Source organism: Notechis scutatus, chromosome 1, assembly GCF_049901735.1.
Source record: "Notechis scutatus isolate UNSWTSFEM ecotype Mainland chromosome 1, rNotScu1.2, whole genome shotgun sequence".
In the NCBI taxonomy this organism is placed as follows: Eukaryota; Metazoa; Chordata; class Lepidosauria; order Squamata; family Elapidae; genus Notechis; species Notechis scutatus.
Genome location: NC_142009.1, coordinates 164,029,382 through 164,052,625, shown reverse-complemented (window position 1 = coordinate 164,052,625; position 23,244 = coordinate 164,029,382). Strand labels below are relative to the sequence as shown.

The 23,244-nt window shown below is 38.0% G+C and overlaps 1 long non-coding RNA gene across 1 annotated transcript in view; it reads right to left on the bottom strand.

Moving 5' to 3' along the window:
* Positions 1-351: 351 nt before the first annotated feature.
* LOC148133081 (uncharacterized) overlaps positions 352-23,244 on the bottom strand; it is a 44,584-nt gene continuing 21,691 nt past the window's right edge. The window contains exons 3-4 of the long non-coding RNA XR_015747073.1: positions 6,075-6,160; positions 352-385 (exon numbers count right to left, since the gene is read on the bottom strand). This is a non-coding gene — a long non-coding RNA (uncharacterized LOC148133081). The remainder of the gene's footprint in view (positions 386-6,074; positions 6,161-23,244) is intronic.

Sequence of the window (23,244 nt, the reverse complement as noted above, 5' to 3'; positions counted from 1 at the left end):
AAAATATGGATAGCCGTTGACTTACAGCCAATTCTTTAGTAAGCATCTGAAGTTATAACAGCACTGAAAAAAGTGACTTATGATTATTTTTCACACTTACAACCCTTGCAGCATCCATGGTCACATTATCAAAATCCAGATGCTTGGCAACTGGCCTATATTTATAAAGGTTGCAGTCTCTGGATCATGTGATCACTTTTAATGACCTTTGAGAAGCAAAGTCAATGGGGAAGCAAGAATCACTTAATGACTATTACTAACTTTACAACTGCAATGACTCACTTTAAAATTGTGACAAGAAAGGTTGCAAAATGGGCTCACTTAAAACTGTCTTCCTTACCAATAGAAATTCCGGGCTCAATTGAGGGTGTAAATCGAGGACAACCTGTAATAACAAGCACATAATCATGTCATCAAAATGGCATAATAACGTACTTGTGTCACAATCCTAGACACAATACAGAAAGGGCAGTGTTTGTGGGATGATGTCATCATTTGTTCCTCTTCTGTGGCCTGCATGGGTTGTGCCTTGAAAAATGCCTTGAAAAAATAGTGTGGAATAAATACAGTTAAAAATAGGGGTGGGATGCTACCAGTTCTGCCTGGCTCTATAGAACCAGTAGCTCTGAAGAGCAGCAGACACCAAACTGGTTCTGTGTTTGCTGCTGTTTGGCCACCTGCCCGCCCGGGCTCTTACGTGTCCTTTATTTCCTGCTTTTTCAACCTCAGCTGCTTTGCGCAGCACAGCTGAGGTTGAAAAAGCAGGAAAAAAGAGGCTTTTCAAATGCTGTGCACCTGTGCACTGCGCTTTTCAGCTCTCTGGGCGGCACAGCTTAAGGTTTTTTTACACGCGCGTGCAGCGCCATCTGGCGTGCATGTGCGTGAATCGCGCATGCAAAACATAATCACCGAACCGGTAGTAACATCGGTTGAATCCCACCCCTGGTTAAAAATGGTTTAAATAACTGAACCAATGCAAAGGCCTGGAGCAAGGAGATTCTGGAAACTTGGGAGAGAGGAATAGGAAGTGCAATGAGAAGCATGGAGGCAAATATTAAAAAAGAAAAGTGAGTGAGAGTCCAGTATATACTGAGAGGATGAGATTTGTTGATACATAATGGTTTCTGCCTTTGGTCTTCTAAAGATCCAGAATTCCCTGGGATTCAGACAGCAAACTGGAAAAGAAGGATTTGTAAACTACAGATCAAAATGGAGGGAACCAATTGCTGGAATCTATTCTTGAAAAAAAGTTCCCTTAATATCTGGTTTTGGTCATCTCAAATTACACCATCTCTAGCCCAATCACTACTCTAATTTCTTCTGCTTCATGTCTTCTTCTGTGAAGTTTCAGATAAACAACTCCCCAAGCTCATGTTTTATATTTCGTTTGCAGAAAACCATGGATACCCCTTGTGGCTGTGCAGCAAACAGATGTGAACTGAAAAATCCATTTGGTATATTTGAATTACTGAGCAATGGAACCTATCCTTAGACTATTTCTGGCTACATTCTAAGGGTTTATTGTAACCAGCAGTTATTTTAAGTGGAACCTGAATGTTCAGAATCCAAATTTACCGTCCTGAGTCAAAATGCAATACTTTCATGCCCAAAAGCAACTTCTAACTTTTGACTAACATTACCTCTTCCTATTTTAACAAACAAGAACATTTGTGATGAATGAAGGCTCAGAAGTGGATTCCCCTGTGCTAGATTTAACAAACTTTAGGGTTCTTCCTTGTTAAAGATCTGTGTTCCTTTCATCCTTACGAGGCATACTCTAGCCAAAGTGAAGAAAGTTGAAGTCAGTTTAATTTCAGTGCAACAGATTTCAGAGGTATTTACTCTCCCGCAAAAATAATGGGATTCAGAAGAACTTTATGATTTAAACCATGTTCTGACACAATGTCAGTCTATGCCTAAAATCAAAAGAGCATAGAGGATTGTGTGTGTGTGTGTGTGTGCTTATTCTTGATGAAATGTTGTTTTCATTATGTTTTTTGAGAATAGTGTTTAGTGCATTGTTGTAGAAACACATATGCACTAGATTTCAGCTCTATGTCCTAAGGCTCTAGGCATTAAATAACAGTGTCTCTGTGCCTGGATGCATAGAAGCACAGTATTTATATCACTTTTTCCCCATCACTCTTATAATAAGCTCAGGAGCAGGAGAACATGATTATATAATTTCAATTCTGAAAAGTTTCAGAAGGGATTAAATTTTTTTGGTAGTAAAAATGGGGTGTTTTTCATTCTGAAACTATCCAAGACACACTTCTTGAACTGATGAGGAAATAAAAACATGAGGGATCCTTGGTGCTCTCTGAGCTTCCTTGTTTTCTTGCAGATGTTTCAATACCCAAACTATAGTTGGTAACATCATCAGTGGAGCTCTGTGCCTAGTTTGGGTAACAAAACATCTGCAAGAAAATAGGCGAGCTCAGAGAGCACTAAGGACCCCTTATGTCAACCCTGAGTTACAAATATTCTCCTTTACTAAACAAAAACATAGATATTTTTAATATTTGAACTTTTCTGGATTTTCCAATATTTTTTTAAACTTGCCTGCAAAATAAGCAATTATAGACTAGATCAAAGGTTTATATTATTGAAATATTTTACAAAAATAAAAACATTAGGCAAAGTGCAAAATATTGAAAGGCAAAAAAGTTACATATAGATATGAAAGATGAAAATTTACACCTATGTGAGAGAGAGGACAGCAAGTGACGACCACTATAGAAGCCCCTCCTCAATTATTCCAGCTTCCAGGGCTGTTATAACCATCTGCTTTGTAGCAGGATCATAGCTTCTTAAGACTTATTGTATTTTATTTATGATTCTCTTATTAAGTGTAAATCATTTCAGGAAGTCATTGAAAGGTAAAATATAAAAAACTAGCTCAATAACAATGCTTCACTACAAAACTATGTGGTCGGGCTTAGTTTTTGGGGAGGAAAATAAGGGGAAAGAAATCTGCCTCTGCCTACCAGCATCCATCAGTATTCTTCTGCCTAGCATCCTGTCAGTGTATGAGAGTTGAGGGCTATTTTGAAAGTAAAACAGTATTTGCTATGTGAGCAAGAAGAGATAGCAAGGAGTCTGGGCGTGGCTCAGTTCAATTGTTCTGTACTAAAGCTGCTTGGTGCTGTGAAACTAAAACTGAAATTGAAACTCCTCTCCTCTGCTTGTGGAACAGTTTTTTTTTCAGCTGGGGAGGGGGAGTAGAACTCCTTAGCATCAGAGCGTGTTAATAATAATATAGGAAATACTAATGCTCTGACGGTCATTTCAAAAAATCCTTTCTTAGTGAGCACCTAGAAGCCAAGAGAAACATACGTGCCAAATTTCAAGTTTGTAGGCTTTACGGTTCTGGAGATTTTGCGACGATGCATGAGTGGTATTATATATATAGATATAGATTGATATGAGTAAATAAAATATTTTTAAATCACAAATTGGTATAGAACTAGGGTGAAATTGTTTTAAGCATAATGTGAAATAGAGAGAAATTAAAATGAAATAATGAGAAACTAACAGTAATTAAAATAAGGAAGGAAGGAGGAAGAAAGGAAGGAAGAAAGGAAGGCCTACTGCAGTTAACATAGTAAGCTATAACATAAAGGTTATAAATTTGAATATATATGAATTGTCCTGCATGAAAAATAATATAGAATGCTGATCTGTATGTATTGCTAGAGTATTATATGTGCATTCTCCTGTAGCTGACTCTCATTGCTACTTGTGTTGTCTTGTAGCAATTAGGCCAACATTGTCATTATCTTTTTATGACATCTGAAAGTATTCCTGTGACTAAGCTAGGAAGCTGGCTAGGAATGTTATTTTTGTTGGTATGTGCAACCTGGAAGCAATTTAAGAGACAAAAAAATATAATCATATTCAATTGTGAGAAAGAAAATAAATATTGAGGCTTTATCACTAAATTCTTCCATGTAGATATATTCTCAAGATGAATTAAACAGCAGTTTCCTATCCACTGTCAATTCTTAATTAAAAATAAAATTCTGATTTTTTTATTTTGACTTTGTCTGGAATAATAACAATCATGAAGACGTGAGTAGAATATAAGAGCCATGGTGGCGCAGTGGTAAGAATGCAGTACTTCAGACTACTTCTGCTGACTGCCAGCTGCCTGCAATTTGGCAGTTCAAATCACACCAGCCTTCCTTCCTTCCAAGGTCAGTAAAATGAAGACTAGATTGTTGGGGGCAACATGCTGACCCTGTAAACCGCTTAGAGAGAGCTGTAAAAGCACTGTGAAATGGTATATAAGTCTAAGTGCTATTGCTATAAGTAACCAGTTAATTTCTCGTTACTGAGTTGATAGGAATTATATTTCAGAACAAATTAAGAAACATACTCATTTCCTTATTAATGGATTTTTCTGCTAATTATTTGATCTTAAAATAATATGCAACATAACATATAACATATAACATGTATATATGTGCCATACATTTTGTAATAACAAATGTACATTATAAAATAATATAAACTAATGAGGTTTTCCAGTTTGGGGGGAGGTACCTTTGAGTCAGGATCTGATTCCTGGCCTAGTGCCCACATTTTTCTTAATAAGATCTCAGAATTGATTTGCTTGCTTTCTACTTTTTTCCTTGAGCTGCAAGAGAATGACTGGCCCAAGATCACCCAGCTGGCTTTGTTCATAAGGCAGGGCTAAAATTCACAATTCCTTGGTTCAGATTGCTTCCATCATCATATGTAGAATGGGAAAAAACAGGTATATTATTATTATTAATAGGGTGAAATTTACAGGGTAGTCTTAATATTACGTGTGAAAGAAGAATGCCGGATTTTATAGAAATTGGTACAAAGGACTTTAAGTGACATGTCTTTAAGAATACCTTTAAAGTGCCTATAATAGTTTTGTCTTTTACAGAAAATGTTTAAAGATTTAAATTTCCAGGAAAGCTAGATCACTATGAAGAGATGAAAATCTGCATTTCTAAAAGCTGGCCTCTTCAGTTTCTGCTTGAGGCAGGGAGACTGGGGCTGATTTCTGCCTCCCTTAAGATTCCCCCCCATTTCTCCTTTAGGGCAGGGGTCCCCAACCACCGGTCCGCGGACCGGTACCGGTCCGTGGAACAAGTCCTACCGGGCCGCTGGCTTGCTGGGCGCCGCCATCTTTTTTTGATGAAAAAGTGCTTCCGGTGAGCTTTTCCGGGTAGAAAGCTCACCGGAAGCACGTTTCATCAAAAAGATGGCGGCGCCAGCGCTTCCAGTGAGCTTTTCCAGGTAGAAAGCTCACCGGAAGCACATTTTCATCAAAAAGATGTCGGCGCCAGCGCTTGTGAGCTTTTCCGGTAGAAAGCCATTTCTACCCGGAAAAGCTCATCGAAGTGCTGAGCGCCGACATTTTGATGAAAAAGCTCCGGTGAGGTCATCGGAAGCACTTTTTCATCAAAAAAAGATGGCGGCGCCCAGCTAATGCCAGTACCGGGCCGCGCCATAAAAAAGGTTGGGGATACCGGGCCGCGGCGTAAAAAAGGTTGGGGATCACTGCTTTAGGGGAAATATTTTTTTCCTCCTTTAGGGGAAATATTCTATCCTGCCTTTTTAATACCTCCTAAAATATTTCATTCTGTAGGAGGGTAGGTGGGTGCTGACTTTCTACAGTGGAAATTTTTAGACTTCTTTATTTGGAGGAGGAATTTATTTTCAGAAAAAAAAAATAGCCGAGGTTTTAAAGGCTGCATAGTTTTAAGTAATTGTTTTGCCCCTAAAATTCATCAACCTCTCCAGGAAGAAAAACAGAAACATAGTCCATGCATTTTAGACGCCTTAAGTATTGTGCTGGAACTTGCAGCTAGAGTTGGGGAAGCTGAATATGGCCCACAGACTGCAGCTTTTCTGCCTTTGTCATAGAAAAAGAGGGGCTGATTTCACTGAGATGGTTTAGTCACCTCTGATCTTGCTTATCATGTGCGCATGGTTTCAGAGCAAAATGAAAAGGTGCTGCCCCCAAGACATTCTAAAACTATTACCCTCAGGAAGCTGTGGAGAAAACTTCACAATCCTTAAACCATAATACGTACCAGAGCCACTAAGGTCCATGGTTCATGGCTGAGGCAGAGAACTTGATTTCCTTGATGTAATGCAGTCCTTCATACTCTCCAGAATCCTTTTAATCAGACACAGTTTTATTATTAGTTCACTAGCTATTTATTATTTCATCTTCAGATTTTTAAATTTATAAATAATATTCTTGGTCCAAATCTTAATCTAAAATACAGGGTTGGTTTATGCTTAAGAAACTGAGACAGAATTGCTCGTAACTTTAGAAAAGACAAAGGAAAAATAAAATTAATGCATCATAAACAGTATTTTCATTCTTTCATTACTTATTTTTAATTCTAATTATTTACCATTTTAACTGCTGCAGGAAACATAGTAGAAATCACTGAAGTAATGCATAAATTAAAGTAGTTTTCTTTTCCAAATTGATGGTGTAATAAGCCTTAAAAGCACTTTTAAGGCTACCTTCAATGTCTTTATGAACAGTAGAATAAAGTTTCCCTAAATTTGTGGGCAGATTTTTGAATAAAATTCAATAAAATATCCATTTACTTTCTACAATAATTTTCCATTAGCCCAGCTCTTTTAATTACAGCCAATAAGGAAGGGTTTTTTTTTTACTTTATTTTAGGAAAATATAAATAGGAAAAAAAAGAAATAAGTACAAAACAGGGGTAAGATGTTATTTATTGGGTTATTTATTGTCTTTTTTATCTATCAAAAGAAGTTATGGAGCTTCTTTTGTCCCCAATTCTGGTCTGAGCTTAGTGCCAAAACCAATGAAGAACACCAGACATGAGGTTCAAGTTTTGTTTCCTTTTATTGAAGTGCTTCAGCAAAAGGGGTCCCAGCCAGCAAAATGCCAGGACCCAGAGCAAAGGATTAAGAGAGCTTTATACAATTTGACTAAAGCAGAAGGCAGAATAAGGTGGGATATATAAAGCAAATCATCTAATAAACATTTTGGTGATGATCTAACAATTATCCTATTAGTCTCTAGCCATCCCTATTTGGAAGCCTTGGCTAATGAATGCACCATTAGCGTTATGTAATACACATTCTATTTGCTCCAGGCCATCCCTATTCCTAACTTTTAGCTGAGCTATGCAGGATGCCTAACTCTTTGTTACTTTTATCAGCTTTCTAACCACCCAGAATTGTTACAAGTTTTACACATGCATATTCCCTATGAATAAGCATTCTTTGTTCTTGACAGACAGACTCCACAATTACAGGCCACCCAGTTTTCTTTCAAGTGTATGCCATAACCTAGCTTTATTTTAGCAGACAGCCCACAATAATATACATAAAATATTTTTTTTCATAAAAACTGTTTTAGTTTTGATATTTCCTCATTCTTATTCCTCATGAAACAAAAAAAAAGTTATTTTCTGAAATAACTTCAGAACCTCAGTTTCTACATTCTTCATAAAGATGGATCAAAAGGAATATCTGTAGAACACAGCAGGTCACCAACCTCTGCCACAGTAATTTCTCCACAATTGCTTCAATTTGCGGAACAAACATTTTCCCACCAATGGTACAGCCTCATAGTATGTCGTTAACTTTTTGGTTGACTTAGACCAATTATTCTTCTATTCCTGTTACTCAGACCCTCTACCAAAATGTATTAATATATTTAGCAACTGGCCTATAGATAGATACTGTTCAGGGGTGGGATTCTACTGGTTCGGACTGGTTCGGGTGAACTGGATATTAAATTTGCATCTGGTTCACCGAACCGGTATTTGAATCGACCGGCTGGCCCCGCCTATCCTGGCCCTCCCATCCCAGGAGTTTCCAGGCAGCCCATTTTCGATGCAGGTGAGTGCTGGGTCCATGTGGAGGTTCTGGGAGGGGGGAGGAAATGGGCCTTTCAGAAGTACCAGAAATCCAGAAACGGACCTTGTTTCTGGCTTCCCGATGGCCTCCAGAGCCCAGGGAAGGCTGTTTTTGCCCCCCCAGAGGCCTGAGGGAAGCCTCTGGACCCTTGGGAAGATGAAAAATGGCTCTCCCAGAAGTTCCAGTAGGCCACGCCCACCATGGCCACACCCAGCCAGCAACTGGGTAGCAAACCTGTTACTGGGATTTTTGAATCCCACCCCTGATACTCTTCCATAGTTCCATCAGAATTTAACTTATCTTCATCCCACCAATTTGACCTTAAACCAATCCATACACCAAATGATGTTCTGGACATGATTATGAAAATAAACAATACAACATTCAACATGAGCACCGCATAGTGTTATAGCTGTATTCATTTTTGACTCCTGCCATTCTTTCCATTCACAAAACTGAGCCTCACCTAACTGAAACCAGAACATATATAACATTGCAGGTTGAAGATACAATGTCTCAGAATAATGTTGCAGGATCGAATCTGGGTCAGTCACCGGCACCAGAGGTTTAGCGTAAGGACTTGCCTCTCCTCCCTTCTCAAGAAAGCAGAATTTTTGAAACCAGCGTCATTTCAAAATGAACTTTTATTTGGAGATAGTGATAGCAAGAAAAGCAAGACAGGATCTGAAATCCCCACTCAAAATCATTAGGTTAAAGGTTGTAGAAACCTCTCCCCTCTGTCCAGTCCAAAGGTGAGCCAATCCACAGGTGCAAGTTTGTTATGGGAATAAAATAAGAAGCTATTCTCAGGCAGCGTTTACTCGTTCCCTCGGAGCTGAGACAAAAAAGATTGCTCCAGGTTATTCCCTCCCCGCTCCCATTCCCAGGAAGGTACATCAAAGTAAAAGCAAGACCAGAGCAAGGAAAGGTTGTAAACTGGCATCTAGGCCCTCTCTGCAGGAATGGCAGCATCCTAATAGGGATCTTCCAAGCTTTTGGACTCATGCTGGAGCCCATCCTCAGGGAACTTCTCTCTCACCAGAATGTGAGAGATACTTTCTTTTTTCTTACTTATTCTATTTTAGTTTGTATTTGTACCCTTGTTTTTAAAACTTTAAATAAAATTATATTAATTTTTCTACATAATAAAAATGTTATTGTTTATTAGTTCTATGGAAATTTAAAATTATTTTCTATTTTTCTTTATTTTGCCTTTAAAACAAAGTAAAAGAAAATAACAAAAGTACCAGTTTCAGGGCAATGTAATCTAAATTAATAAGGTGATAACAAATACAATTTATATCTCCTAAAAATAATACATTCTGAAATATATTACTATACACAATTGAAAAAGAATATGACCTGGTATGATTTATTCTTCTGACTTTACAGTATAATTACCTGAGGTATTTCTTTATAGGCAACATATCTATTAAGGTGGTACAGCCTTTAAGATTTGAAGACAAATAAATATTTTGGAGCATGCAATGCAGAGGTGGTATTCAGCAGGTTCTGACCAGTTCTGGAGAACTGGTAGAGGAAATTTTGAGTAGTTTGGAGAACTGGCAAATACCACCTCTGACTGGCCCCGCCCCCACCTATTCTCTGCCTCCCAAGTCCCAGCCTCTTTTATTGCTCTGCACAGGAAAACAGAGCTGGAAAGCAGGTTAGTGGGGTGGGGAGGGAATGGAGATTTTGCAGTATCCTTCCCCTGCCATGCCCACCAAGCCACACCATGCCCACCAAGCTATGTCCACAGAACCGGTAGTATTTTTTTTTTAATCCCACAACTGATGCAACCATATCCATGTAACAACTTGTTCAATCAAAGACCAGCCTCGAGAATCTGGGAAAAGGTAAGGTGCTTGGGAGGCTTTCCCAAGGTCTGCCAGAGTAGAGCAAATTAGAAAAGCCCAAAGAAAATGAGCAGGTTTCTTCAATGAACCAGGTTATAAAGATTGAAATGCTGGGCTTGCCTTGAGCCAAAGAAACTCTATGAAGCCCACTGGATGACATCAATCTTTTACCATCCCACCTATTTCACAAGGCTACAGTTATGAGGATTAAAGTTCTGAATGTGTATCTCCTTGAGATCTCAGGGGAGAAAATCAGAATATAGTAACACAGATGAGTAGCATTCTTCCTTCTTTAATACTTACGATTATTGAGTTAACCTCTCCCTTGCCTGAAAATATATATTATATCCAAATTACAAGTGTATATTTCATTGACCTGTTATAAGCTACTTTTAGAAACTTTTCAACTTAAGAACAATTTTATATCAAATATTGTGTTTGGCTATTTTTCCACAGTCACAGCTGTTATTTTAAAACATTTCATTCTAATATCAACATGCAGTCTACGGTGGTCAACAGTGCTACTTTGCTATCCAAAGTTCACTGAAATCCCAAAGAGATTTGCTTTTATCTCTTTTTCCCATGATCATTGTTTAAGTTACCCAATGCCCTCTTCTGCTTTTCAAAAGACACACAAAATTCCATTTCCTTGTTTTTCTACATGGAATCTAAACAGATCAAAATTAAGCTCATTTAACTCTTTCAAGATTTTCTTCAAATTCAGTCCACCAATGTAGCAAGTCATATATGCAATTCAGAGGTGGTATTCAACAGGTTCTGACCAGTTCTGGAGAACCGATAGTGGAAATTTTGAGTAGTTCGGAGAACTGGCAAATACCACCTTTGACTGGTCCCTCCCTCATCTATTCTCAGCCTCCTGAGTCCCAGCTGATTGGCTGGGTCTTCTTTTGTTACCCTGCACAGGAGAACGGAGCTGGAAAGCGGGTTAGTGGGGTGGAGTGGGAATGGAATTTTGCAGTATCCTTCCCCCAGGAGTGGGGAGGGAATGGAAATTTTACAGTATATTTCCCCTGGAGTGGAATGGGAATGGAGATTTTGCAGTATCCTTCCCCTGCCACGTCCACCAAGCCACGCCCACAAAACCGGTAGTAAAAAAATTTGAATTCCACCACTGATACAATTGGTACCAAGCATACTTGTATTATGTTAGACTAGTGGCTAGATTAGCCAGTGACTGAAATCATAACTCCTATGTTTCCATGGCTTGGAGCAACACATCTGAAAATCACCACATTGGGAGACCTTTTAAATCTGCGGATAACAAGGCCCATAAGACAGGGGTATGTTTTCTAAGATGTCTGTAAAGAAAGTTTGAAGTCAGAGATTCTGTCTAATACTGATTAGACAGCTGCTAAATTAATCAGCTGCTAAAATTAATCAGCTGCTAAAATCACACTGTGCCCAGCTTGAGTACTCAAAGTTTTGTAGGCTCCAGAGCTCCTCCAAAATTTGGTGGATTTAGTATTAAATACTTGAGGAGCAATAATTTTAAGTTAATGCCAATTAATTTAAATGAAATTATTTTTCAGTTGCAGTTACACTACAGCACTTGCCTTGACTTTTCTTGTTTTTGGGGACACTGACTTCAAAAGGCTTTAGCTTAAAAAGTAGCTACATCCAACTTAAATGTGTGTGGGAGATTAACAAATGTATAATGACAAGTTGATATGCAAATCTCAAGCACAAATGAAAATTTCAGTGTTTTATTTGAGAAATTATTTTTGCCCTGTATTAATTGCACAATGGTTTCACTGTTATTAAATAGGTTCACTGTTTTTAAATTTTAATTTTAGAGTATTTTTTTTAAAAAAATGGGGTACAAACAACAAGTTTAATATAGTAATACATTCTGTAAAATGAATGTACATCAATTAATTCTAACAATGTTTTATCATCCTTGCTTCTTTCTGATTTTTTAAATTTCATATACTGTTTTTGTATTTTAATACTTCATGGCAGGTAGGGACCATCCTGACCAAAGGGCCAATAGGATGTGAATGGTGTATGATTGACAAATAACTGTGACAGGCCACTGGGTCCTATGCAAGTGTGGTAGCCCAGCACTGCAGTTTTGTTCTTCCATTAGGAAGATGGCCAGAAATGGGCGAAGTGTCTGAGAAAAAAAAACAAAGAGAACATGGATGAGCATGGATTGCAATCTTTGATTTCAATCTTTTTTCATTCTTTGAAAGATTGGAATGGACGAGTGGCTGTGGGATGTTGATGTAACCATAAGCACTTACGCCAACACAAGCATTTGAGCCTGACCACCTTTCTGTAAATAAGGAAGGCTTCTACATTGGCCTGTGGTCCAGTATAGCATTTATCATTTATAATGTGTGTGGCCTTCTCCTTTCCTCTGATTGGTGTTGTCTTGCTTACAATATGAATCCTTGGCAATTATGCTCTCCTTGTATGATACTTATTTGGCTCTTTATCTCTCTCTCTAGAACCATCTCTTCCATGGTGGGATTCAAAAGTTCCCACCACTGGTTCTATGGGTGTGGCTTGTTGGGCATGGCTGCAGAGATGGGATCGCGCGACTTGCACAATTGTGTGCGCATGCCATTCTGATCTCTACCCAAAATCCTTGCAATATCCCCATCTTACTCACCCAGGAAAAGCCTTCTGGCAAATTGAGATTCATGCAAGACTTGTGCAAGGTAAAACACGTGGTTATTCCCTTCTATCCTACTGTCCCCAATCCCACTACCATTCTTTCTTCCATCCCCGGTACGGCCCGCTACTTCATCATAGTGGACCTGTCCTTGTTGTGGCCTGACAGCAGCCAGAAGAGCTGGCAGCAGATTCAAACAATGAGGAGGTTGGGGAGGAACACGGGCCAATCCTGGAGTCTGGGGAAGGCTCTAACGAGTGCTCTGCGTCGGAGGCAAAGATGAGGCCAGGGCTGTCTGACAGTTATCTGCTACCTTTGGAGTCGAACATCAGTGAGACAGAAGAACAGCTAGAGCCTGTTTCCAATGTGCACGTGCACAGAGTTGCCAGAAGAAGGGAACAACTGAGGAGCAAGGGCCAACTTGGGAGTAAAGCCACAGGTGACTGGTGAATGGCCCCTCCCCTAGAGTATAAAAGAAGAGCGAAAGGGGAGTGGGACTTTGCAAGAGACAATTAGTTCATTCTGGCATGCTTGCCAAGTATTGCAGCATCTGAAAGATATCAGCCTGACCATGCTCCAAGCCTGATAAAGGTCTGTAATTGGGAACTATCTTGAAAGACTGTTGACTGGGACTTTGTTGGAGAGGAACTTTATTGTAAATTAAATAAAAGGGGTTTATTGGGATGAGGACTCAGCTTCGTGCTGTTGGGGAAGCCTAGGTCAGAACAGGCCTCTGCTTTCTTTTCTATCCCTATTCACCTGACTTTCAATTTTTGTTTGCTTTTCAGTATGAGGGCCTGCAACTAACTTGGCGTTGTCTCCCTCAAGGTTACTGGGAATCCCCCTATTTTTCTCAAATCCTGGAACATGGGGAAGGCTGATATTGCCTTCCCTGTGAAGTCTGTCCTCATAGAATACATGGATGATCTTCTGCTCACTTCTGATACACTGGATGCTAGCTTAACTGATTCCTTAGTCTTGCTTCAAAGCCTTAGTCTAAATTACAGCTCTACCTTTCCCATATTACTTATTTAGGGGTGATCCTCTCCCATGGCTCCCGCTCTATATTACCTTCTCATGTTCAGCCATTCTTCAATGCCCTAGGCCTACTACTCAGAGGGCCATGTGTTCTTTCCTTGGCATGGCTGACTTCTATTTCCAATGGATTCCTGCCTATGCTCCCCTTGCTCGCCTTCTCTATGACTTTACCCTCCATGATGTTCCTGAGCCCCTTCCTTGGTCTTCCACTGCTGAATCGTCTTTCCAGCAGTTTAAGTATGTCCTGACCTGTGCCCCAGCACTAGGCCTCCCTGATTATTTGAAGCCATTTATTATTTACTGTCATGAGAGAGCATCCTTTGCCCTTGGCATTCTCACTCAACTTTATTGCTCTGCACAAAGGCCTATTGCCTATTTCTCTACTGCTTTAGACCCCGTTGGTTCTGACCTCCCTCCTTGTTTGCATGCTGTTGCTGCCACTGCTTTCCTTGTAGAATGGTCAGCTGACCTGGTCCTTGGCCATACTTTGGTGGTTGCTGTCCCCCACTCGTTTTCTGCCTTATTGTCTTGTATCAGGACCAAATTTCTATCTGCCTCCCACTTCACTAAATATGAGGTTTTGCTTCTTTCATCCCTGCATATTTTGTTGGGGCGCTGTCCCTCATTCAATCCTGCCTCACTACTCCCGTCCGATGGATAACCTCATGATTGTGAGTTCCTTTGCTCTCTGCTTTCTAAACCTTGCCAGGACCTTACTGACGTTCCCTTATTTAACTCTGATTTGCTTCTGTTTACTGACAGCTCCTGCTTTTGTTCCCCTGATGGCATCTTGGTCACTGGTTTTGCTATTTGTTCCCCTTTTGCACTCCTATTGTCAGGTCCCCTGTCTGGGGTTCATTCCCACAAGTTGCGGAATTGGGGAGGAGGGCGGAGCTGGCATCGCGGCAGTAGGACGGGTGATCTTGATCCTCCAAGATCGCCATCGATATCTCAGCTGCTGGTGGATCCCCATGGACTTAAACAGTCCCGTAGAGACGGTGATTGACAAGGGCACATCCTGTTGATCCCAGGGACATCGCAAAGTCACTGGTTGATCCAGGGAAAGCCCTTTTTGCTGGCAGCAGAGAGGTAGGCTTCCAAGCTGCTGAAGTTGGGACAGCTCCAGAACGGAAGAGATTGGAAGAAAGTGTGTCAGTTTGGTGAGATGAACTTTTACTTATTATTTCTTGGAGAGAAAAAATTTTAAAAAATTAAACTCTGAAAAAATTAAAGTGGACTAAAAGTGAAGAGAAAACAATTTAAGCGGCATGATTAATTGTCAAAGTGAAAGTTTTTTTTTTCTTTTTTTCCCTTTTTATTGGAATTTTGAACTTGGCAAAGCTGTTTAAGCTGGACTGGTACTTTTTAATCTTTTTATTTCTGTTTGTATTTCTTTCTCCTATTTTTAAGAATCCTTTTGAAAATTCTTTGTTGATTAAGACTCTTCTGCTTGATTTAAGGTTTATTTTTCTCCCTTTAAAAAGGCGGGGAGAGATTTTACTTTTTTTCTTTTAGTTCCTGGCTGTAGATTGAGGAGAGGGAAGTGAAAGTGAAGGAAAGTAAGTAGCACTGCCGCCCAGAGGCTTGGTTACATTGTTTCTTTTTTCTTTCACTAGTTTATGTTACAGTCAAGGCCTCTGAGCTTTGTATTGGAAAAGATAGAGATGAGCATGGCAGTTTGTTTATTCAGGTGCTCATTTGTGAACAGATAGCTGGAGTCTGGAGTTGAAGTTGAAAGAAAGAAGATTGAAGTGACCTTGAAAAACGCCGATCTGATTTATCAAAGAGCCTTGGATATTTGGTGGCAGAGGCTTGTTTTATATTAGAATTGCTTTTTACCTTTTGCCTCCCTTTCAACCCCCACCCCCCGCAACTAGTTGGACTTTCTTTTCTCTTTAATTGCATTTTGACTTTTTAAACCAGGAACCAGAATGTAAATCTTTTATTTTTGTTTTCTTTTTGTTCATTAAGAGGAACATATAGAATATTTCTCTTTCTCTTTTTTCCCTTTTTTATCGTTGATTTTTTACTTTTTACATTTGTAACTAATTGGATTAAGGTATACATTGTAACTAATTGGATTAAGGTATACAAGTGCCTGAAGACTTTCTTTTTCCTTTTTTCCTTTGGAGACGCAACTGTTTGCCTTCGTCTTTTTTCCCCCTTTTTTTTCTTTTTCCCTCTTTTTTCTTTTTCTCTCTCTCTCTCTCTTTCTTTACAGATAAGCATTATAAGATGAGTAGAAAGACAACAGCTCCAGCTTCTTCGATACCAACCCTCTCACCATCTGGAGGACAACGATCTATACAGGCAATATTACAACAGGAAAAAGAGAAAGAGAAGGAAATGACATTACAGATGATTATGCAAGGAATGCAGAAGATTGAGCAAAAAATTGAAAAGACAGATGAAAAAGTGGAAAATATTCAACAGTTGATGATGAAATATGAAGACAGATTTTTAAAAATTGAAGAAGAAGATATACAAAGAGATAAGAAAATTGGAGACATTGATATTTGGTTGAGCGATGTTGAGAAGGGCAGATGTGAACCATTAGGATGGGAAATAGATAAATCAGAATTTTATCTAAGATTTCAAAATATAGAAGAAGGAAAAGGTGAAAACCTTGCTGAAAAAATGGCAGAAATATTGGCAGAAGCACTGGAAATAACCAAAGAAAAGATGATGGATGGGATGGATGAAGTGTTTTGTGTCTATACAAGATATGCAACAAGGAATAGACTACCAAGAGAAGTTCACATTAGATTTACTAAGAAGATTATTAAGACACAGATACTCCAGGTGGTGAGAGATAAAACACTAAAATATAAAGACAAAGAAATTGTGGTACTGAAACAGATACCAAGAAGAGTAAGAGAGATGAGAAGAGAATATTTATTCTTGACTAAAGAGTTACTTAAAAGAGGAGTAAACTACAGACGGTTGATGCCAGAAGGCCTCTTGTTCACTTGGCAGGAACAAAGACACAGAATTGGCACAGTTGAAAAAGCTGAGCTATTCTACTTAGAATACTTTAGAGGAAAGGAGGAAGAAGAAAGAAAGGAAGAGTCACTAATTGAATTTCAAGAGGAGTGTATAGCAGTAATTGAAAAAGAAATAGAAGAAGGTGCAGTAGGCGGTGAACCCAGAGAACAACGAGAATTGAGATCTACTAGAGCAATAAAACCCTCTTATAAAGTTTAACATGGATGAAAGAAAATTGATTTCAATTAACATTACTGGACTTAATTTGGCTACTCAAAGAAGGAAAGTATTTCACAAATTAGAAAAATTAAAATTTGACATAATCTGCTTACAAGAGGTACATATTAAAAAACAACATGAATATATAAAAGAGATAAGAAACAAGGAAAACTAGGGAAATTATTTATGTCGCTGGCACAATCCAAAAAAAGAGGTGTGGTATTATATATTAAAGAAACAATTTTGGCAGAACTAAACTACACAGATGATGATGGAAGGATTCTGATGGTGGAACGGATAACAGCGCTAAAACACTTCTAATTGCAATTTATGCCCTGAATGATAAACAAGAAGAATTCTACAGAAAATTACATATAAAAATAATTGAATTGGACTATGTTAATATTTGTATGATGGGAAATTTTAATGGAATAATTATTAACCGGTTTGATTATAAAACACAGAAAACAACAAAGAAAGTTAGAAAGATACTACCAAAATCCTTCCTTCGAATAATAGAAAAATTTAATTTAAAAGATGCATGGAGAAAGAGAAATGCGGAAAGTAAGCAATATACTTTTTTATTCAAACAGGCATACATCCTGGTCTAGAATAGACATAATATGGATGTCAGCAGAATTATTGACTAATGTACGACAGATTGAAATAGAAACAAACACTTAGGCAGATCATAATCCAGTGTCAGTTATTTGGAAAGGATACAAGAGGAGATCTAGATGGACTTTAAATAATATGATATTAAAAGAAAAAGACTTTAAACAGAAAATAGAGAAAGAATTTGTTTTCTTCTTCAAAGAAAATACAGAATCTCTGGGATATGATGAAGGCCTACACAAGAGGCTTGATAATAGATTATACTAGGAGAAGAAACAGAAAACAGAAAAAGACATTTAAGACATTAGAGGATGACTATAAAAGATTTGAAAAAGATTTACAAAAGTCCCCACAAAAAAGATATTAAAAATAAAATGGATATAATTAAACATAAAATGGGACTAATGAAAAAAGAAGAATTAGCACAAAAAAATAAAAATGCCAAACAGAATTACTTTGAAGATACAAACAAACCAGGCAGATGGCTAGCTTATAAACTGAGAAAGGAAAGAGAAGCAAGAAGGATTAGTCAATTAATAAATAAAGAAGGACAGGTTTGCTATGGAAATGAGGAGAAGAAAAAAAATTATGCAAGATTACTACGGAAAATTGTACTTTCAAGAGAATATTCAAGAAGAAAAATAAGCAATATCTACAGAAAGTGAACCTACCTCAGATACCTAAACAATGAAACAATGTGAGAAGGAAATATAACAATGATGGAATTAACAGAAGCCTTAAAAAAACAGAATGTTGGGAAAGCACCAGGTCCAGTTGGTTTGCCAGCGGAATTTTACAAGACTTTTCAGGAAATATTGAATCTTCATCTTGTAGAAGTTATAAATGAAGTTATGTTGAAGAAAAGAATACCAAAAACATGGTCAAAGCATACATTACACTTATACCAAAGGAAGGTACAGACCTGCAGCAAGTTAAAAATTATAGACCTATATCTTTATTGAACTCAGACTATAAAATCTTTGCTTCAATTTTGGCAGAAAGACTAAAAAGATATTAAATAATTTTATTCATACTGAACAAAATGGATTTCTGCCAAAGAGACAAATCAAAGACAATGTGAGAATTATTTTGGATACTCTGGAATATTATGAAGCACACCCTGAGAAGCAAATGGCCTTGATGTTTCTAGATGCACAAAAAGCCTTTGACAATGTGAGTTGGTGATTTATTTTACTGCAAGTGATACAAATGGGCTTTGGTAAAAAATTTATCCAAGCCATTGAAACAATATACCATGAACAAACTGCAAAGGTGATGGTGAATGGACAATTAACAGAATCCATAGATATAAGCAAAGGGACAAGGCAAGGCTGTCCATTGTCGCTTCTGCTATTTGTGTTAACATTGGAAGTGTTGAACAGGAATATTAGAGAAGAAAAAGAAATAAAAGAAATGAAAATTAAAAAGGAGGAATATAAATTGCAAGCTTTTGCAGATGATCTAGTATTTATATTAGAAGACCCACTGGAAACAGCACCAAATTAATAGAAAAAATAGAAGAATATGGAAAAGTAGCAGTTTTGAGAATAAATAAAGAGAAAACAAAGATATTAACAAAGACTATGTTAGCAAGACGAAAGAAAGAGTTGGAAGAAATTTTAAAAATACAGGTCACGAACAAGGTTAAATGTATTTAGGGATACATATTACGCCAAGATGTAGTACACTGAAGGAAGATAACTAAGTTAAACTCAAACAGCAGATTGTGACAGATTTGATAAAATGGGAAAAACTGCAACTATCATTGATTGGGAGAATATCTACAATTAAGATGAATATATTGCCTAGAGTTTTATTTTTATTCCAGACAACTCCTATTCAACTAGGGAAAGAGTTTTTTTGAAGATTTAAATAGAATTGTGTTGAAATATATTTGGCAGGGTAAAAAAGCAAGAATAAAATTAAAACTGTTACAAGATGCAAGAATAAGAGGAGTGTTTGCCTTGCCCAATTGGGAGCTATATTACCAAGCATCAAGTTTGATGTGGGTAAAGGAATGGATAACACAAAGGAACAGTAGATTATTGACTTTAGAAGGCCATGACTTGCTGTTGGGATGGCATGCCTTTCTCTGGTATAAGGGAACTAAAACATGGGTATTTTAGAAGACATTATATTCTAGAGGCATTGTTTTTGAACTGGGAGAAGATAAAAAGACAATATTACTTAAAAAATCCAACATGGATATCAACTATTGAAGCTTTTTCTTATCCAATAATATATAAAAAGGAACAAACAGTTAGATATGGTGAGATATTGAATGAAAAGGGTGAACTTAAATCTATGATTGGAACAAGGTGTAAAAATGAATTGGTTTTCATATTTGCAAATACAATCTAGGTTTGATAAAGACTCTAAAGCAGAAGGCATTTATGATAAGTTGACTGATTTAGATGAAAGTTTGATGGGTACTGATGAGAAGGTAATTAAAAAACTTTATGGACATCTATTAGAATTTAAATTTGGAGGAGGAACAAGTCAAAGAAACGATGATTGCTTGGGGGGGAATTTTGGATATGGGATTGATTTAGAAAAATGGCAAAAATTGTGGCCTCAAAATTATAAGATGACAATGTCAACTGCATATAAAGAAAATTTGTATAAGATGTTTTACAGGTGGCACCTACCCCCGACGAGACTTGCGAGAATGTTTTATTTACTTTTATTTATTTATTTGATTTGCCAATTGTTTACAAGATAATAAGTATAAGTGTGTACATAGTTGTGAATACATGAAATGGATACATATAAGAAAAATAAAAGAAGAATAAGAGAAACAATAGGACAGGGATGGTAGGCACGTTGGTGCGCTTATGCACGCCCCTACAGACCTCTTAGAAAAGGGGTGAGGTCAATAGTAGACAGTCTAAGGTTAAAGTTTTTGGGGTTTGGCGAAGAAACTACAGAGTCAGGTAGAGTATTCCAGACATTGACCACTCTATTGCTGAAGTCGTATTTCCTGCAATCAAGTTTGGTGCGGTTAACTTTGAGTTTGTATCTATTGTGTGCTCTTGTGTTGTTATGGTTGAAGCTGAAGTATTCATTGACAGGTAGGACATTGCAATGTATAATTTTATATACCATGCTTAAATCAGACCGAAGACGGCGTAATTCAAGGTTTTCTAGTTCTAGAATTTCAAGTCTGGTGGCATAAGGTATTCTACAACGAGTAGAGGAGTGGAGAACTCTTCTTGTGAAATATTTCTGGACTTTCTCAATTGTGCTAATATCAGATACGTAATGTGGGTTCCAGACTGATGAACTGTATTCGAGTATTGGTCTAGCAAATGTTTTGTATGCTCTGGTTAGTAGTGTGATATTTCCAGAGAAAAAGCTACGTAGGATTAGGTTAACAACTCTTAATGCCTTTTTGGCTATGTAGTTGCAGTGGGCTCTAGCACTTAGATCATTAGAGGTGAGTATTCCAAGGTCCTTTACAGAGCTTGGGTCATCAACAAGATCTTGACTATTCAGCTTGTATTTTATTTTCTGATTTTTTTGCCAATATGTAAGACAGAGCATTTATTTGTTGAGATTTGAAGTTGCCATTTGTTAGACCATTCTGATACATAGTCAAGATCTTTTTGTAGGGTAGCAGTATTGTCTGTGGTATTGAACAGCTTTACATCATCAGCGAAAGAATGCAATTGCTCTTAATATGATCACAGAGGTCATTTATGTAGAGTATGAAGAGAGTTGGTCCTAGAACACTGCCTTGGGGGACACCACTATTGACAGGTACAGAATTTGATAGGACGCTCCCAATTTTGACCATTTGTTGTCTGTTTGCCAGGAATGCTTCTATCCAGTTATGCAGTTGTCCAGAGATACCATAGGATTTTATTTTTAGGAGTAGTTTGTCGTGTACCACTGAATCAAAGGCTTTACAGAAGTCTATGTAGATTGGCGTCTATTGCTTTGCCCTGGTCGAGTTGTGTCGTCCATATGTTTTTGCAATGTAAGAGTTGCAGATTACAGGATAGTTTTTTTCTGAAACCAAATTGTTTATTGGAGAGTAGGTTGTTTGTCTCTAAGTGGAGGATGATGGATTGGTTAATAATTGATTCCATGACTTTACAGGTGACGCAGCATAAGGAGATTGGTCTGTAATTTTCAACTAGGCTTGGGTCTCCCTGTTTGAAGATGGGGGTGACTGTGGCTTGTGACCATAGGTTACGCAAGGAGCTGGTCCTGAAAGATTTTTCAAAGATTATGCTTAGAGGTTTGGCTATGGCAGTGGATAGCTTTTTTAAGAAGTAGGCACATATTCCATCCGGTCCAATAGATAGAGATGGTTTTAGATTGCGTAGTGCTTTTTCAACATTGTCTTCTGTAAAATCGATATGTATTAGATCATTGTTGTTATCTGTGGTACGGCTAGGAAATACTGGGCATGATCCATTGCTGTTTACAAATACTGAGCCGAAGAATGTGTTAAAGATGTTGGCTTTAATGGTGTCGTCGTTGCAGTCTTTACCATCAGGTCCTATCAGGGGTGTTTAAGAATTATCAGGGCATGTTTAAGAATAAATTGGATAAATGCTAGAAATGTCATCAGATACCTGGTTCATATTACCATATGTGGTGGACATGTTTGGACGCAAAGAAATATTGGACTAAAATCCACACATGGTTGGAAAAAATAATAAAACAACATATAGACTTTAAACCAGATATCTTTTTATTGGGAGTCATACCAGACATATACAATAAAGAATTGAAATATTTGATTGTAAATGTTTTAACAGCAGCTAGAATTGTATTTGCGAAGAACTGGAAAAATGACAAGATACCTATGCAGGAGGAAGTTATTAAAAAAAAAATATGGACTGTGCTGAAATGAGTAAACTGACATTTGAAATTAGAGAACAAGAAGACAAGCAATTTTATATGATATGGGATTTGTTTTATCAATGGTTGGATAAAAAGACATGGTAAGGTAACAGAATAGATAATTTTGTTATAGAAGTTTAATAGACTGATACAAAATATAATGTAGACATATATAACCATTGGATGACAGCATAATATAATATTGATGGAATAAATAGCAGGATAATTACTAATTGATAAATAGATAAGCATATGTTAGTTTGCCACCATTTACACCAACAGTTGTTACACTTTTGGAGTGGTACATGACTTTGGTCAGCTTTGGCATCCATGCGGCTTCCTTACTGCCCAAGGATCTCCCATCAAGAATACTGAGAATGTTAAGGGCCTGATGGATGCTCTGCAGTTGCTTTCTCAGTTTGTCATTGTGAAGTGCCTTGCCCACCAGTCCTCCTCTGATGAGATCTCCCTTGGAAATTCCTTAGTTGATGCTATGGCCAAACAGGCTGCTCTTCTTCCTCTGCCTCCCTCTATGCTTAATTGTGTTCTGGACTCTTCTCCTCATGACTCTACCTCCCTTGGCCATCTCGTCTCAACACAGATGTCCACCCCAATTGCACGCCGCTTGCACTCCCAACTCCATCAGGGTGTGGCAACACCTGGATGGTCACCCTGTTTGTCATCTCTCCCTCTTACCATATCTTGTTCGCCTCCAACATGGACCAGCCCATCCTGACCAGGAAAAAGTGTCAGCTGCCATCAACAAAGAGTGGTTTGCCCCAGGGGTACATGCCTTAGCCAGACACTTTTGTTCCAACTGCATAATTTGTCAACAACTCAATGTTAGTCCTTCTACCCCTACTCAACCTGGCTACCATCCCCCTCCTTGGGGCCCTTTTGTTCACATCCAGATGGACTTTATTCAGATGCTCAAATGTTGTTCATTTGAATATGTGCTTGTTCAGGATCGAGTCCTGAAATGAGACAAGTGACAGGAGGTTAAGGATCAGTGGCTAATGCTCTCTAACCACCTCTTTTGCACACACACACCCATGGCCCCTTTGGCTTATCAGGGAACTTATTGTGAAACTGCTTCACCAACCTATCTGCTTTTACATCCCAGCTTTTCACCCAAATAGCCTC